The 15,335-nt window shown below is 47.1% G+C and overlaps 1 protein-coding gene across 17 annotated transcripts in view; it reads left to right on the forward strand.

Annotated features, from left to right (window-relative positions):
- Positions 1–5,173: 5,173 nt before the first annotated feature.
- The window catches only part of Kiaa0040 (KIAA0040 ortholog), a 37,570-nt gene continuing 27,408 nt past the window's right edge, over positions 5,174–15,335 (forward strand). For 5 of the 17 annotated variants that reach the window (XM_087579788.1, XM_087579790.1, XM_087579795.1 and 2 more), the window contains exons 1-2: positions 5,174–5,542; positions 6,309–6,492. The gene's annotated coding sequence lies outside the window, so the exon portion shown is untranslated. Of the gene's footprint in view, positions 5,543–5,752; positions 6,493–8,303; positions 8,455–15,335 lie in introns of all 17 variants that reach the window. The other 12 variants (XM_087579793.1, XM_087579792.1, XM_087579800.1 and 9 more) reach the window with 6 other exon arrangements.

Genomic DNA, 15,335 nt, shown 5'->3' on the forward strand with positions numbered 1-15,335 from the left:
TATAAGATGTCCTTTTATCTACTGAAGTTTCTAAATTCAGTCTCCCTTCATCCAAATAAATGCTACAAAAGTCACTAGATTTATCCCACTCCCATAATATTTCTAAGAGTAGTAAGTTCATTATCAAAAATCTGGAGTCATATCAACTACCTACATAGAAATTCTAACTCTAATCTCCTTCTAAGGGGACTAGAATAACCAATACCAAAATGATACAGTAGTTATTTTGGGGTGGCAAAAGTATAGCTAATGCTTTCCCTTTATAATTTTGAATCTTTCTGTGGGGTTGAAGGGAGCCCTGCCCCCTGAACCATCTTAACACCACCTTTGTTCACATTCTATCCAGCCAGAGGCCTCTCACTCACTGCATTTTCTGATTCTTTTGTAGCTCTGTATTTTGGTCAACCCACCTTTATTAAGAAAATTTCTATGAGTGTTCCAGCCTTATTGGCCTTAAATCCAAATTACAGAGTATAACCTTTCATTATAAACAGTTTTCTATTGACGCATAGTACAGACCCTGGCACAAAGAAAGCAATACATCACCGGCAGTTAAATCAGAAAGAGACTTACTCCTACAACCTGGTAAATGAAAGCTCTCTCCTCATTTTTTTCTTCCAAGCCCTTCCTTTTACCTGTTATGAAAGAGCCAGCCTGGGGACAGGAAGTTTGTGGCAACATTGATGTTCTGAGTCACTAAAGTAGTCAAGGAAGCAAATTTCAAAGCCACCTCTATTTCATGGGCCCTCGGGGCAAGAGGCTTGAACGTTTCAGTCTCAGGAAGCCTTCTGCCTGAAAGAGTGAGCTGGTAGAGTAAACTGGGGTTTCCCAGGGATCACTCCACTGAAGAGATAAGAAATGTTCTACCTGCTCTTTGTAGGCTTTGGGACCGCATACTGTGGGCTCACTCAATAAATCAATAATTAAACCCATCCCCAAGAGGAGCAGGTGACAAAGGAAACCAGGAAAACGGACAACATGAGAACTCTGTGGCTCTCCTGCTCTGATATGCCCGACACGAATGGAATCCAGAAGCCGGCTGTTTACATTAACAAAGCCAATGTTGAATCCAGCAAAGGGCTCCAGGCAGCAGGGCAGCCGGCTCACAAAGGCTGGCCATCTTGCTGTGAACTGCTTTGAAAACAGCACTGGGCTTCTATGAACCAGACACTGAGAATAAATACTGAGCCTCTTGGTACCCAGAAATACAAAAAACACACCCTTCGGAGTCACCCCTATTCTCCAGAAGGAGGGGCAGAGTGCTGTTTCCTACAACATATAGGGGCACTAAAGAAGGCTAAAAAGGACGTGGAACAGAGGGGGTGGGGGAACAGTGGGGTGGTGGTTGGGGACAGTGAGATAATTAGATGAAAGTGCCAAGAGTCTTCTTAACTCCCCCACCTCCGCCAATGCCAAGATTTGGCACAGTTGGCAGTGAAACAGCCATTCTGCCCAGAGTCCTCCGTGTAGTAGTGAGGACACACTGGAAGACTCTGGGAACTGTCCCTGAGAAAAGTATATTCTTGGTGCTTTTCTTCTGAGGAGCTTTCAAGTTTCCAGTCATTTGTGTCAGAATTTGATAATTTAGAAGGGAAGTCTGATAGAACTCTAATTGCCAGAGATCCATGTAATAAAGAATCCGGAGGCATATTCAAAATCTTTTCAGAAACCGAGAGCCAAAATAAAAGAACAATATGTTTTAAATGAATAAGACTTAGGTAAAAAGAACAGTCTTGTTGCCTGTAGGAAGCAGAGGCTACAGAGACTGTAAGGTGGGGAGGGAGTGTTGGGCTCAAATATAAGCACTTGGGAAGCCAGAACTCCTTCTGCTACTAAACCGGAGGTCCATACTGTGGGTCCACCTTGAACTCCCAAGCACTTGGTGTTCTCTTAGCGTTCCTCATCTCGCTCTTCCCCTTCTGTTATTCACACGTCTGCCCAAAGCTTTCCGCAGTCCATTTAAATGGCCAGCTTGGGCCACCTCTGGGAGATAATCCATTCCACAAGTTCATTACACACTGTGTGAAATAGTATTTCCACCAACTTGTCCTGAACTTGCCTTTCTCGGAGGCTGCTGCACTTCAGGATCAGATGAACAAGTCTGTGCTCATCCCACAGGTTCCCCATTTCCCCTGACAGCCTTGGTCTGGCCAGCAGCCCTTCTGACTCCCGCTAGCCCTGCTTTCAGCTCTCCCAAGCCTGTCCAACCCAGGAACTGCCCCAGAGCCATACACATGTGGCCAAGGGTAGCTCTACCTGCAGACCGGCACAAAGCCATAAACTGCCTTAAAGCGCTGCGAGGTGTGGGCGTTGTTATTTCAGTCTTTTTGGGAATGTTGTAGATTGGATTAGTGTGTCCAAGTGGTAAGAGGCTAGACATGCCTGAGCCACACAGAGCACTGCAGGCAAGAATTCACCCATCCCGGGTGATAATAATGTAATATTCTCCATTAAGTATTTCTCACGTGGATAAAGGCACCCCCCCTCTTGTTGCTGCAAAACACCGTTCTGATTTCGGCCCTCAGAGTGTGTGACCTGATGGGAAACTGTTTCCCACAGATGGTTTGCATAGATGAATCCATGCTGGCCAACACTGCCATTGACCTGTCAGAAATAGGACGTTACCAAGAGAGAACAAGTGTGGTTAGTCCCCACCTTCAATGCTTGCTGAATCTCGATGTTTAATATCCTGTCAGTCCCCACAGCACCAGGGAGGGAACCCACAGTCTTTGTCTAAAACATTCTACTATGGAACCAGAGCTCCTCAGGTGCTAAAGCTAGCCAGGGGTAGTCACCTGCAAAAGGGGTTTACATTTCCAGTCTTGGTTCACAAACCGGCTATTTTGGAGGCTTTCTGTCTCTTAATTAGATGTGTCAATGCTCCGTTTCACTCCAGTTAGAGTCCGCTCACCTCTTGACTTCCTTCAAAGATCCTCACCCCAAACAAGGAAACTAATGAGGATTTTAAAAACTGCAACAGCATCATGGTTGCCTGGGGGCATTCGTGAGTTCATAGGAGTTGAGATTTCAATGCCAAAGGAGAGAGACAGTAGGTGGGTGCTCTGACTTGCCTTTTTGTAGGGATGTGTCATCCACCCAGAGGGAAACCTGCCGGCCAGATGCTCCACTCCGTTGTTCAAGCCGTAGATGAGTCCTTCCTCATTGTGTCAGAACCTCATTAGCCCTGTAGCCTTGGCAATTCAGTGACTACAAATCTACCATCTTACCATCTAGTAGGTCCCTGATTTGTCTGCCACAAAGCCACTACTGGCACACAGTAGGTTCTAGACTTTTGCTGGATCTGTCTTCCTGTGAGCTAAGACAGCATTGAGATGCTGCCTTAAAGATACGCATCTGGTTTTCCTCCCATATGCAACAGTCACTCTGGAGGCGCTGAGCCCATGATGGCTGCCTTAGGTCCTTCGTTTCTCTCTGTTGCTGTTGCTTCTCTGAAAAGCAATGTGACCATCACCTTAGCCTGAACCAGTCAATAAAGTTGTTCAGGAAAGTATTTTCCACTGTTTTCTCCTACTCTGCAAGCCCCAACCCATGCTCAGCAGGTGTTAACCCAGACTTGAACCTCAGGCCAGTGCAAGAGCAGAAGTTGTCCACAGAAGCTGTTCTATCCCCTGATGAAATGGTGATGAGCGATGGGCTGGACTAGAACTACTCAGACTCAGATCTCAGCTCCACTGTACATTAGCTGTGATCTTGAAGAAGAAAGTTACCTACCACCCCCCCCCCCGGCAGGGGGTGGGGCAGGGGGATTCAAATTACATCTTACATAGGTCCTGTGTCAGACAGGACAGTGTACTATTTAAATCTATAGGTCCTGGGGGAGACTCACAGTCTCTAATCGCTGGGTTTGCATTTCAGGTTTCCTGTCGTTCCCCAAACCTGTCTTCCTCCAACTCCCTGCTCCATGAGACCCTAGACCCGCTTCAGATTTGACACACCAGGGAAGCCTTACCATCTACTGCTAAGTTGTTGGTGGAATCCATGTACAGCTGTCTCTTGCCAAAAACTGTCTTCTTTCAGAGCCTGGTCTCCCCCCCCCTCCCACCCCCCCACCCCCCACCCCCCACCCCCCACCCTAACTTAACCATACTAACCCCACCCCCACCCCAACAAGCAGATCTCTTGGACCACTTTTCTTGTTATCATTCAAGTCTAGCATAATGAAACATGCCTTTAATACCATCGGTCAAGAGGCAGAGCCAGGCAGGTTTCTGTAAGGCGAGCCTGTTTCTGCATTGTGAGCTCCCGGCCTGCCAGGGCTATTTTAGTGAGACTTGGTTTTAAAGGCACAACAACAGATCTAGATCAAGTTCTCTCTGTGAGGTTTCTGGGGGGGGAAATCCCTAATTAATCTGCCCTTGAAAGAAGACCACAGGGCTACCTAACTATTCTTGCCATTTCGGGATGAGTGCTGGGTTTTCTCTTTGGCCTTTCAACCCAGAGCCAGCCGGCTTCTCTTGAGTAAACAGAAACACTCTTGTTTCTCAGTTGGGACAGTTGGCATCACCAATCGCTTTAATTCGGTCACCCAAAGGCCAAAAGACCCTATGGCACAGCCACAGCCGCTGGAAAGCAAACTCCAGCTCCGTTACAATCCGATGGGTAGAATCCCGGGTCCTTAATTGTGCCAAGATTTCCCAAGGTGATTCTGGGAAAGCCCCTAGTTTCTCCACAGCCGCTTCTGCCCTCATGTCTTCCCAGCTTCCCTCCAGAAGCCTTGGAGGCACTGAGCAAGCTCTCTACCATCCGGCCTTTACATTTGCAGGCGGAGTTAGACACAAGAAATCTGAATATAAGCACAGGAGGAACAAATAAAATGAAAAGGGAGAACCCCTAAGAACGTTTTTGAAGTTAGTTGTCCTCATCTCCTGTGCTCCTAACATCTCCAGGTAACTCCCATCCAGCACTCACACTTGTGAGAACGAGGCACTGCCTTGCTGGCGGCTCGCTCACCCTTAAGACACCCCAACCCTTTTCCTGGAAGGTGGCTTTATTCCACAGCATGGGGCTGTTATTTTTCCTTAAGCCAGAGTTGGGAGTTTACACCCCATGCCTCTGGGAACACTGGTACATCTGTGTGCAAAGCTGGCTCTGGCGTCCTGAAGGAGGCGTGCTCGGGGTGGAGGGGCAAAAGAACGTCACAGCGGGGCGGAGTGGGGACACTGGCCTGGAGACCCGGAGGAAGGACACCCGCGCTGCTGTGGCGTGTGCGTCCTAGTTTAAGGTATGAGTTGGGCTGGGGAGCGGCGGAGCCAGCCAGTCAGATTCAGGAAGTCGAGTTCCTGACCTCATGAGCAGAGCTGGGTGCTGTGAAACCTCAACCAGGGACGCGGGGGCGCTTTCCTCCGCAACACACGGGTGGCACCCACTGATCCGCAGAACCTCCTCCCTCCCGGGACCTGGCAGTGGGAGGGAGGGGCTAGAGGAGGGACCCAGACCTCAACCCTGTGCCCAAGTCACTTCAGACAGCACCGGAACAGATCCAGCGGTCCTGCCAGCAGGAAGCCTTCCAGCGGACCCAAAGGTGAGTTTCAAAACTTTCTGTATCGCTTTGTGCTGTTGTTATCAAAATACGTTTGGGAGCTGCCCTCGCTGTGAAAGGGGACTTTCCGTAGAGGAGTGAAATCCGCCCCAGAGAGAAGTGAGATAAAGGGGTTATTTCGAAGAAGCCTCTTGCATAGCTGCTTTCGTTCTCTCCTTGCTTTCCTTCTAGAGGTCTTTCAACTTCTTTCAGCTCCTGGCCTGCCACATGGGCTCCTCTGGAGTTTGGGGTGGAGTTCTCAGCTCCAGTTGACACTAGCTACAGGTAGGAGCCACTTGAAAAGGAGCAGATGGACGCTGTCTCCACGGGCAAAGTCAGCACTTAAGATGCTCCTAAAATCATACCCGCTGGTTTTTGGGTTTTGTTTTTTGTTTTTTTGTTTTTTTTAAATCATTCTAAAGGAAACTATAATTTCAATGGGGCCAAGAAACTGACCAAACTGAAAATGTGGCCCGGAGCCAAGGGGTGGAGCGAGATCTGTATGCTGTTCTGAGTCTCCAGAGAATTTGTGTGACACAATTTTTTTTTCCTGAACTTTTCTGACTCTCTAAATGGTCCTTGATCTTCTTCTGAGCCATAAAGGTGGATTGGAACATACAGCAGGTCCTGTCTCCCTACGTTTTGAAGGGCTTTGTAGGAATGGTTTGTGTAATAGTAGTTAAGTAAATGATAGCCGTTGTTTTGAACACCAGTCCTGCCTCTGAAAGGGAGTCCAAAGCAGAGACTAGCACTTGTCCTAATGCCACAGAGCACCCCAGCCAGCCGTCCACGGGAACCTGCAGGCCTGCTCTGCCCAGTCTGCCCAGAGTGGAAGGAGGGACACAGCACCCAAGCAACTCCCACGCTCGTGCCCACTAAAGCCATTGTGCTTCATCCACTACTGGAAAGAGAATAAGAACCCGAAACTAATTTTAAGGAGTCTTCATTCTGAGGTACTGTCGGGGACCAAGAACAAGTCTTACATTTTACACAGGTGCATCTTGTCCTTAAGCCTTTTATAACGTTTAGCAATGCCAGCTAAAGAACCCTGAAACCGAAAGATGCTGCTACATTAAATGCAGCTGTGTCTTCCCTTACTTTGTTTTTATGTAACTTTTTGAATTAAACTTTCACAGTCTATAGTTATGGGTGGGGGTGGTTTTGCAAGGATCTCTCCTACTTTTGAGCTACGATTCAGTTCTATGGACCTCTTGGTCTGATGTGTCTTCCCTTGGCCTGGCACCTCCCTTCTTCTGAAATTCTGCCTCCCCTCCCTTACCCATGACACAGTTCTAGGAAAAGGGCCCATTACAAAACAATGTCACTGTCAACGTTCTGCCTGCAGAATCAAAAGAGGCAGAAGCTGCAGGATCAAACCCATGAAGACAATGAACAGTCAGCAGGCTACCAGTTTTATCATAGATGGGGCACCTTCATTAGCTAAGCATCACTGTACCTACTGTGTGTTGGGCAATGTGCCAGGGATGTGGAATCTAAGGCAATGATGTCGTTTCTGCTTACAAAGAGCCCCCAGACAGGCAAATAGAGACTAAGAAACAAACTACAGTTCAGAACACTGTACTTCATATAATAGTAACAGAGAAACCCTGCAACGGATGAAGCAATGGTCATCTGGGAAGACAGTGGTGCATGATCAGGTTCTAGCATTTCCCAGGGGAGCGGTACTGTGGGCAAAGGAAAAGGCTCTCACGAAGTCAACGCAGGTGGAGGAGCAGCATAGAACGGGGATTTACCCTCTATTGCCAAGAGTGGGATGTCTTTTTCCAACTGTACTAAGCCGTGATTAGGTAGTGGAAAGGTCCTCTCAGATTCGTGTTTGGAGAAAGCATCACCGGCCAGATGAGGGAAGAACTATCCAGGAGAACTATACGGAGACAGGGGCAATGGAGACTGAGAGTGCAGGCTAGGGAGACAGCTTAGGAGTAAGGCTTTCCTGGGAGACTTGGCAGAGGAATTCCTAAAACTGTGAAGTAATTCTGGAATAATTGTGCTCAAATATGACCTATCCATTTAGCTAGGTGAATGAACCTCTAGGTATCACCCACTCACTGAAAAAGGAGGAGGAGGGGGAGGAGGAGGAGGAGGAGGAGGAGGAGGAGGAGGAGGAGGAAGGTTTAGTTCAGTTGTAAGATCTTACTACCACCTCTCCAGAATGTTAGTTCCCAGACCCGTGTGAGAGCCCTGTCTTCGTCGGAATGAAGAGAACGGCCTGATGGGACTGCTTGCAAACCCTGGCAGAGTTACCTTCAGTTCTGGATTCCAGTGCCCAGACCCAGATCTTATTATGTACTTGGCGTAGGGGCAAAAAACAAAAACAATCAAAATGCAAAAGCCAACTTGAAGGAGCTGGGCTTGTGTGTATGCTCAGTACCTGACTTGACCACTTACCAACCGCTCCTGAACAAGTCTTTAACTCTCTCAGCTTCCTTTCCTTCATAGTTCAAATAGATAATTATTGCACAACAAGGCAGTGGTTAAAATCAGAATCCAATCGAAAAAAATAAGTACATTTAATGTGCTACGTAAAAATGAAGACTCTATAAAATGTGAGGGCTTATTATTATTACCTCTTGAAGCTACCTAAACCACATGGGGTGTGTGCTCAGGACAGACATAACAGCATCATGGGTAGATAGCACTTTTTAAATAAGCTATTTTAAGGCAGTAACGACAAGTCTTTTTGTCTTATCAGTGCTATGTGTGGTCTAGCCTCACCTAACCTCTCTTCTTTCCTACTACTCAGCTTAAAGGGCCAGAGCCGAAAGAAGCAATGTTGTGGTAATTTGTGTGCATGCACTGCACAAGAACTTCTGAGGCTTGTGGAGCCCAAAGTAGCCAGAATTCTATCTGAGAGGCCATTGATGTACCAGGCTTGCAGCTGAGTCAACCCACAGGTGACTATTCTAATCTTCACAGAGGTGTCAGTTTAATGGGTGGTAATTCTAAATCTGGATATCAGTTATAGCTAGGGTATATTTGTGGTTTCTTCTCATTCTGACCAGCGAAGCCTGTATCCTCAAGAAATTCCGGTATATCTCAGATTCCAACTCAGAGGAGTCTGAATATTATGTCAGCGTCAAGACTTTTAAGTGAACAGAAGGCTGTTGATGAGGAGGAAGTAACAGAATCAGATATTTCAAATGGAAAAAAGAAAAAGAAGAAAACACTCTAGAGATGAACCAACCCTGCCCTTTCACTTCAAAGATGAGCAAACAGGGTTTTAGGAAGGGGAAGTGGGCGCCACAGTTATACAGCTGTTTGGTGGAGGAACCAGAACGCAAGTACCACTTGAATACCCAGTACCATCGGAGGTCAGGGTCACCTGGACTTCTGTATGCAGCACTCAAATGATGGCAAAGATAAAATGACAAGATCACAAGATTGAAGGCTGAATCTTCTTAGAGTGGCTTCTGAGACAAACTCCAGATCTTGAAGGGACTTAGTTGGACCCTTTCTTTATGACAATATCCAAACTACCCCCCCCTTGTTTGTATCTGCAACTTTAATCTTTTGACTTTACCTGGGAGTTCCCAAACACTTCTTGTGCAGGAAGACTGTGTACTGGTGCCTTAGTAACTAAAGCCCTTCAAGGGTTTGCTCAAATAATCATGAAAACTGGATTATTAGTCAGAGATTAGTATGTGTTCAGAGACCAGCGAGGAGTTTTCCTTCCTTATCACGCGCCAACATATAACTCGTTCGTTTGATGGGAAAGGTTTCAGGTGAATAACTGTAGCACACAACACTAGTCATGGTTACAATGAAAGAGATAAGAACAGTGACGAGAGAGACCTTTTCTCTCTCTCTAAGTGGCAAAGGGACAATCTACAGCAGCCTCCCTGCAGGACAATCCCTAGGGCCACAAGCCAGCTCAGGTGTCTTTTCCCAACATTGTCCAGTGCTGTCTGAACAGAACACCATCTGGGACAGTTGAGTAGGCGTTTAGTGGAGGCTGGGAAAGGAAGCTGAGTTCTAAAAGGAACTGCACACAAACATGGGATTTCTTTGTCATGGGAAAGTCTGAAGAGACCATGGCAATGTCCAGGCCCAGTCCTCATGACTGAACAGGTACTGGTCTCCATTACTGTTTGCAAGCTGCCCCTGGAGTTTGTCTCTAAGAAAAGAAAGAAACCATAGCGACCCCTACATTCTTAGCTTAAACATGAAGAGACGAGTGTGCTTATCACCCACTCCAGGGTAGCCCTCCCTCTTAACGTGACAACTTCTCCCCGTACGGTCTTTCAGCTGAGTTTATTTCTTTCCCCAAAAACTCTCATCTTAAGATGCATGGGTTTCAGGAAAGCCCACAGGCAATTATTATTTTAGGGTGATTCTGTTTTTGCTATTAATAAAAGAAAGTTGGCACAAGGTAGAAAAATACTTGACTGACGATGAGAGGACAATTGCATGTAAGGGAACTTTCCGTCTTCAGATTGTTCAAACAGGGAACAGCTGGTCCTGGGTATAGAGATGGGGGGAGGCTAGGTCTAAAGGCAGGGAGCGAAGCGGTGGGAACTGAGAAGTTTCCTTCAGTGTTGGTAAAATGGAGCAAAATGACACAAGGTACATGCTCATATGAACCTAAGTGGCATGTGACAATGGCAGCTGTGAGTAAGAGAACGCAGCAGTCTGAGTCAGAAGCGTCCTTGTTTTCTCCCCAACCTGAGTAAGACATCACATCTGTGTCCCTCTTCCTATGGTTCCTCGTCTTTGTCTCATACACAGATCTGTGAGCAGGACAAAATGCAGGCTTTCTATATCCTTTCTGCTTGTGGTCCTCAGATGCCCACAGCATTGGCCGGGACTGCAAGTTCCAGAGCCACACACTAACCTTAGGCCACACAGGAACTAGATTTAGCTGAAGTGACCTTCCCATGGAAACTGGAATAAACAAATGCCCATCCAATCTTCCGGGGCTCCACAGTGCTTCTGTGAGCATACCGACCTCTCAATAGTTTCTTCAGGGGGTCCTGATAAGAGTTTGAAATACTCAAAGATAACAGCCATCGCTATGCCCTGCCTCCAGACTGCCTAATGATACATCACCATATATTTCCATTCTTCAGCTTCACACTAGGGAGGAATTCCAGAATGAACCAAGAGAGTGCATCACTCTTAAATCTAGTCCTGCATGCTTACCTCTTGGCTTCCACCCTCCCTTCCCTCTCTGCACTCTTCATTCCTAACCTAAACCATTACCTGCTGCCTGAGGCCCTCAGTCTGCCAAGCAGCCATTGCCAGGTTAGCACAGAGCAGCCTAGATGAAAGCCTCCAGGCTGGTCGTGTGGCTGACCCCCACCATCCAGAAATGAAGCCTTCACCAGGAAAGGAGCCACATTAACCTGCCACCCCACCTAGACACCGCCTGTTCAGTGATCTCCTGGCTTCCAAATTAGAATGTCTGACTCTGCCCTGTGGGATATTTGGACCAAAGCCTTCTCTGGGTCAGGAAGAAAGCAGTGCCCTGTGAGGTGGTACAGCATACAAGCTAACTCCAATGACCGCATTCTTCTTGACAGGAGGATTATTTCTCTGGCCTCTCTGAGGAAAGAGCCGGAGGTGTTAATTTATAGTGGATGGATGGCGGGCGCCACTTTCCCATGGAAAGAATACCTCTCTTTCAGACTGCCTGGGCCAAGGGAGGAGACACTTGTGGGACATGTGCCATACAGGGAAGGTCAGATGTTCCTGACTGACATTTTCCAGGAACAAGAGTTTAGTGTTTGCTTTAAGACGGGCCCAAGAGTGAAGGGAAAGCATCACTAACGTGTGCTCACTAACGTGCACTCAGCGTCTGCTATTGGAGTGGGTGAATACACTGAGAGATCTTTAACACTTTACACTCTTCAAATGATTAAGAATAATAGGTGACCCCACCATTTGTTTTCAAGAAATTTTACATCATCCCCTGTCCCTTTTATTGGGATTAAATGAACAGTATGTAAAATTAACTGTTATAAAGTGAGCAGTTCAAAGGCACGTAGTACCGTACAACCAATTACTCCTAGCTACGTCCAGAGAGTCTTTAGTGGCCCCAGATGAAACCCATTAAGCAGCTTCTCACTGATGCTTGATGCTCCCAGTGTCTGAAAACCCCCGACCTGTATTCCACCTCTGTGGTCTTGGCGGTTCCAGGAATTTCATATATGTAGCACGTGACGATTAATGACTGGCATTTTTCACCTGGCATGTTCTTAACATCCAGCTGTGCTGTGGCCTTTGCTAGCACCCCATTCTCTTTACATCCCAATCTTATTTAGTTGTACATGCACACTGCCACTCGTTTAATCTGTCCACCGTTTTGTGGACATTCGAGTTTTGATTTCTGTGGACAATGCTGCTGGGAATAGGTACACACAGGGATTTCCTCGAACACCCATTGACAGCTCTTTGAGTGTATATACTAGGAAGTGGGCTTGCTGAATCACATGATAATTCTATGTTTAACTTTTTCACGAATTGCCAAGCTCCTTTTTTTTTTTTTTTATTAACTTGAGTATTTCTTATATACATTTCAAGTGTTATTCCCTTTCCCGGTTTCCGGGCAAACATCCCCCTCCCCCCTCCCCTTCCTTATGGGTGTTCCCCTCCCAACCCTCCCCCCACTGCCGCCCTCCCCCCATAGTCTAGTTCACTGGGGGTTCAGTCTTAGCAGGACCCAGGGCTTCCCCTTCCACTGGTGCTCTTACTAGGATATTCATTGCTACCTATGGGGTCAGAGTCCAGGGTCAGTCCATGTATAGTCTTTAGGTAGTGGCTTAGTCCCTGGAAGCTCTGGTTGCTTGACATTGTTGTACTTTTGGGGTCTCGAGCCCCTTCAAGCTCTTCCAGTTCTTTCTCTGATTCCTTCAACGGGGGACCTATTCTCAGTTCAGTGGTTTGCTGCTGGCATTCGCCTCTGTATTTGCTGTATTCTGGCTGTGTCTCTCAGGAGCGATCTACATCCGGCTCCTGTCTGTCTGCACTTCTTTGCTTCATCCATCTTGTCTAATTGGGTGGCTGTATATGTATGGGCCACATGTGGGGCAGGCTCTGAATGGGTGTTCCTTCAGTCTCTGTTTTAATCTTTGCCTCTCCCTTCCCTGCCAAGGGTATTCTTTTTCCTCATTTAAAGAAGGAGTGAAGCATTCACATTTTGATCATCCGTCTTGAGTTTCGTTTGTTCTAGGGATCTAGGGTAATTCAAGCATTTGGGCTAATAGCCACTTATCAATGAGTGCATACCATGTATGTCTTTCTGTGATTGGGTTAGCTCACTCAGGATGATGTTTTCCAGTTCCAACCATTTGCCTACGAATTTCATAAACTCGTTGTTTTTGATAGCTGAGTAATATTCCATTGTGTAGATGTACCACATTTTCTGTATCCATTCCTCTGTTGAAGGGCATCTGGGTTCTTTCCAGTTTCTGGCTATTATAAATAAGGCTGCGATGAACATAGTGGAGCACGTGTCTCTTTTATATGTTGAGGCATCTTTTGGGTATATGCCCAAGAGAGGTATAGCTGGATCCTCAGGCAGTTCAATGTCCAATTTTCTGAGGAACCTCCAGACTGATTTCCAGAATGGTTTTACCAGTCTGCAATCCCACCAACAATGGAGGAGTGTTCCTCTTTCTCCACATCCTCGCCAGCATCTGCTGTCACCTGAGTTTTTGATCTTAGCCATTCTCACTGGTGTGAGGTGAAATCTCAGGGTTGTTTTGATTTGCCAAGCTCCTTTTCTATATGTTTTTAGCTACATCCTTACGAATTCACTCTGTGCCAAAGTATACCATCGTGTGTGGCATAACTTTCAGTGCCTGATTTCTTATTTGAGGCCTTTGAGCTTAAATTTCAGTGAGAGCTTTTTAAACACATTGTTCTAGAAATCCCAGAGTTGTTTGGGCTCCTACCTTATGAGTGCATGGGCATTTGCACCTCAGCCAGCAGGTGTGGGAGACACTAGATTTATGGGAGGTCTAGAGTGTCTCCCAAAAGTGTCACGTGTCGGCACATACCTTTAACCCTACGATTGAGGAATCAGAGGCAGGTGGATTCCTCTCTGTGAGCTTAAGGCCAACCCAATCTACCTATTGAGTTCCAAGCCTGACAGAGCTGCGTGGTGAGAGCCTGCCTTCCCCACGCATCCCCTGGATGGTGTAGGGGCAGGATGTTTGAGATGCGGTCCCTCTGTACAGCTCTGGCTCTCCTGGAACTTATTATGTAGACCAGGCTGGATTCAAACTCGTCTAAATCTACCTGCCCCTGCCTCTGAAAGCCATGGGCCACCATAAGCAGTGGGCCTGTCCGGTGGGCGGCGGTGGTGGGGGGGTGGGGTGGAAGGAAAAGAAAAGAAGAGAAGAGAAAAGAAAAGAAAAAAGAAGTGACTCTCACCTGGATGCTTCACTTTCTCTTGTCACTCATTTTTTCAGCTTCTCTCTGAGAAGGGAAAACAGCACAGACTCTTAGGAAGCCTGGTGGCCTTGCTTCAGAAGGCAAAAGCCATCATAACATGATTGGGACTGCACTTTTTAAATGCCCAAGCATTTCTGAAACCCCTCTGTGTGTGAGAGACACTGCCAGAGCCTATGGAGATCTTTCAAAAAAAAAAAAAAACCAGATTCGTACTGTACCTTCAGGGACCTGCCACACTGGAGCCTGCAACCACTGCCTGGCTTCCTCTAGAGCTGAGAGAGCATCTTCCCTAGGAGAAGTCTGTCTCTGCCCCTGTTGCCTTGTCTCCATGTTTCCATGTGTCCAGGTCAGGGCTGTGCCTTTCTGGAATTTCTGCCACCAGCTTCTTTATTCTCACTAGGCTAGTTCCCCAGACAGCTAACCACTTTCCTTGGGGCATAGCTGCTGCTTTGAGCTGCAACAGGAAGATCCACTTACTCCAAGGCTTTCCTGCCCTCCTGGACCCTGGTCCTACCTGTACTCTCTCACCCCATGACCCAGGCATGCAGAAGTCTACAAAGGTATGCATGGATAGAGTCCTTAGTGTCTAATGTGAGTGACCTAGCCCCAGTGACAGTAACATAGTCCTCACAGAGACACTCTCAACCCCATTTTTCCATCTCCCCAAACTATAAAGGGTAGTCAATCTATTGATCAACAACAAAAGCATTTGTGAGCACCTTGTGCAGGCTAGTACCAAACTGGGCCTTAGAGGATGCTAAGAGGTAAAGGCCAGTGTTGAGCAGGGAAAAGACAAGAGTAACACCTGTACTTTCAGGAAGGCTGCCATCATCCCGGCATTGTTAGGGAGGTGACATAGTGGCGAGGAGGGTCTCAACTAGCATGATCCCTGTGTTGTACAAGACTCCAAAAGCAAAATCAAGCTCCCAAATCTTCCTTATCTCACCCCTCCCTGGTGGGAGCTACACAAGTATCAATCCTAGATCTGAAATATGAAAGCCATCCTTCCATGACGCACGCAGGAGTCATTTCTGTGGTCCCTTCTGTACACTCCAGCTCCCTGCCCAGGACCACAGTAGAGCTCACAGAAGAAATCCTACCAGGAAACAGATGGACAAGGCTACCAGTCACTGAACATTTGCCCCTTGCCAGCACCATTTTAACTACAGTGTATGTATTCAATGTATCTGCTCTCACAACAATACTAAGACAGAGCCACTGTCTTTAGCCTCCTTTTATAGCTGAAAAACATGGCCAGAGGCCAAGGGGATTGGGGGCATCAGTGGATGTTCAGATAACGAGAACTGGGGCAGGCAGGGCTGACCCAGGCTGTCCTCACTAAAAGAGAAACTCAGGCCGTGTAGGATCACAAACAGGGCAG

This window comes from Rattus norvegicus, chromosome 13 (assembly GCF_021556685.1).
Source record: "Rattus norvegicus strain SHRSP/BbbUtx chromosome 13, alternate assembly SHRSP_T2T, whole genome shotgun sequence".
Classification (NCBI taxonomy): Eukaryota; Metazoa; Chordata; class Mammalia; order Rodentia; family Muridae; genus Rattus; species Rattus norvegicus.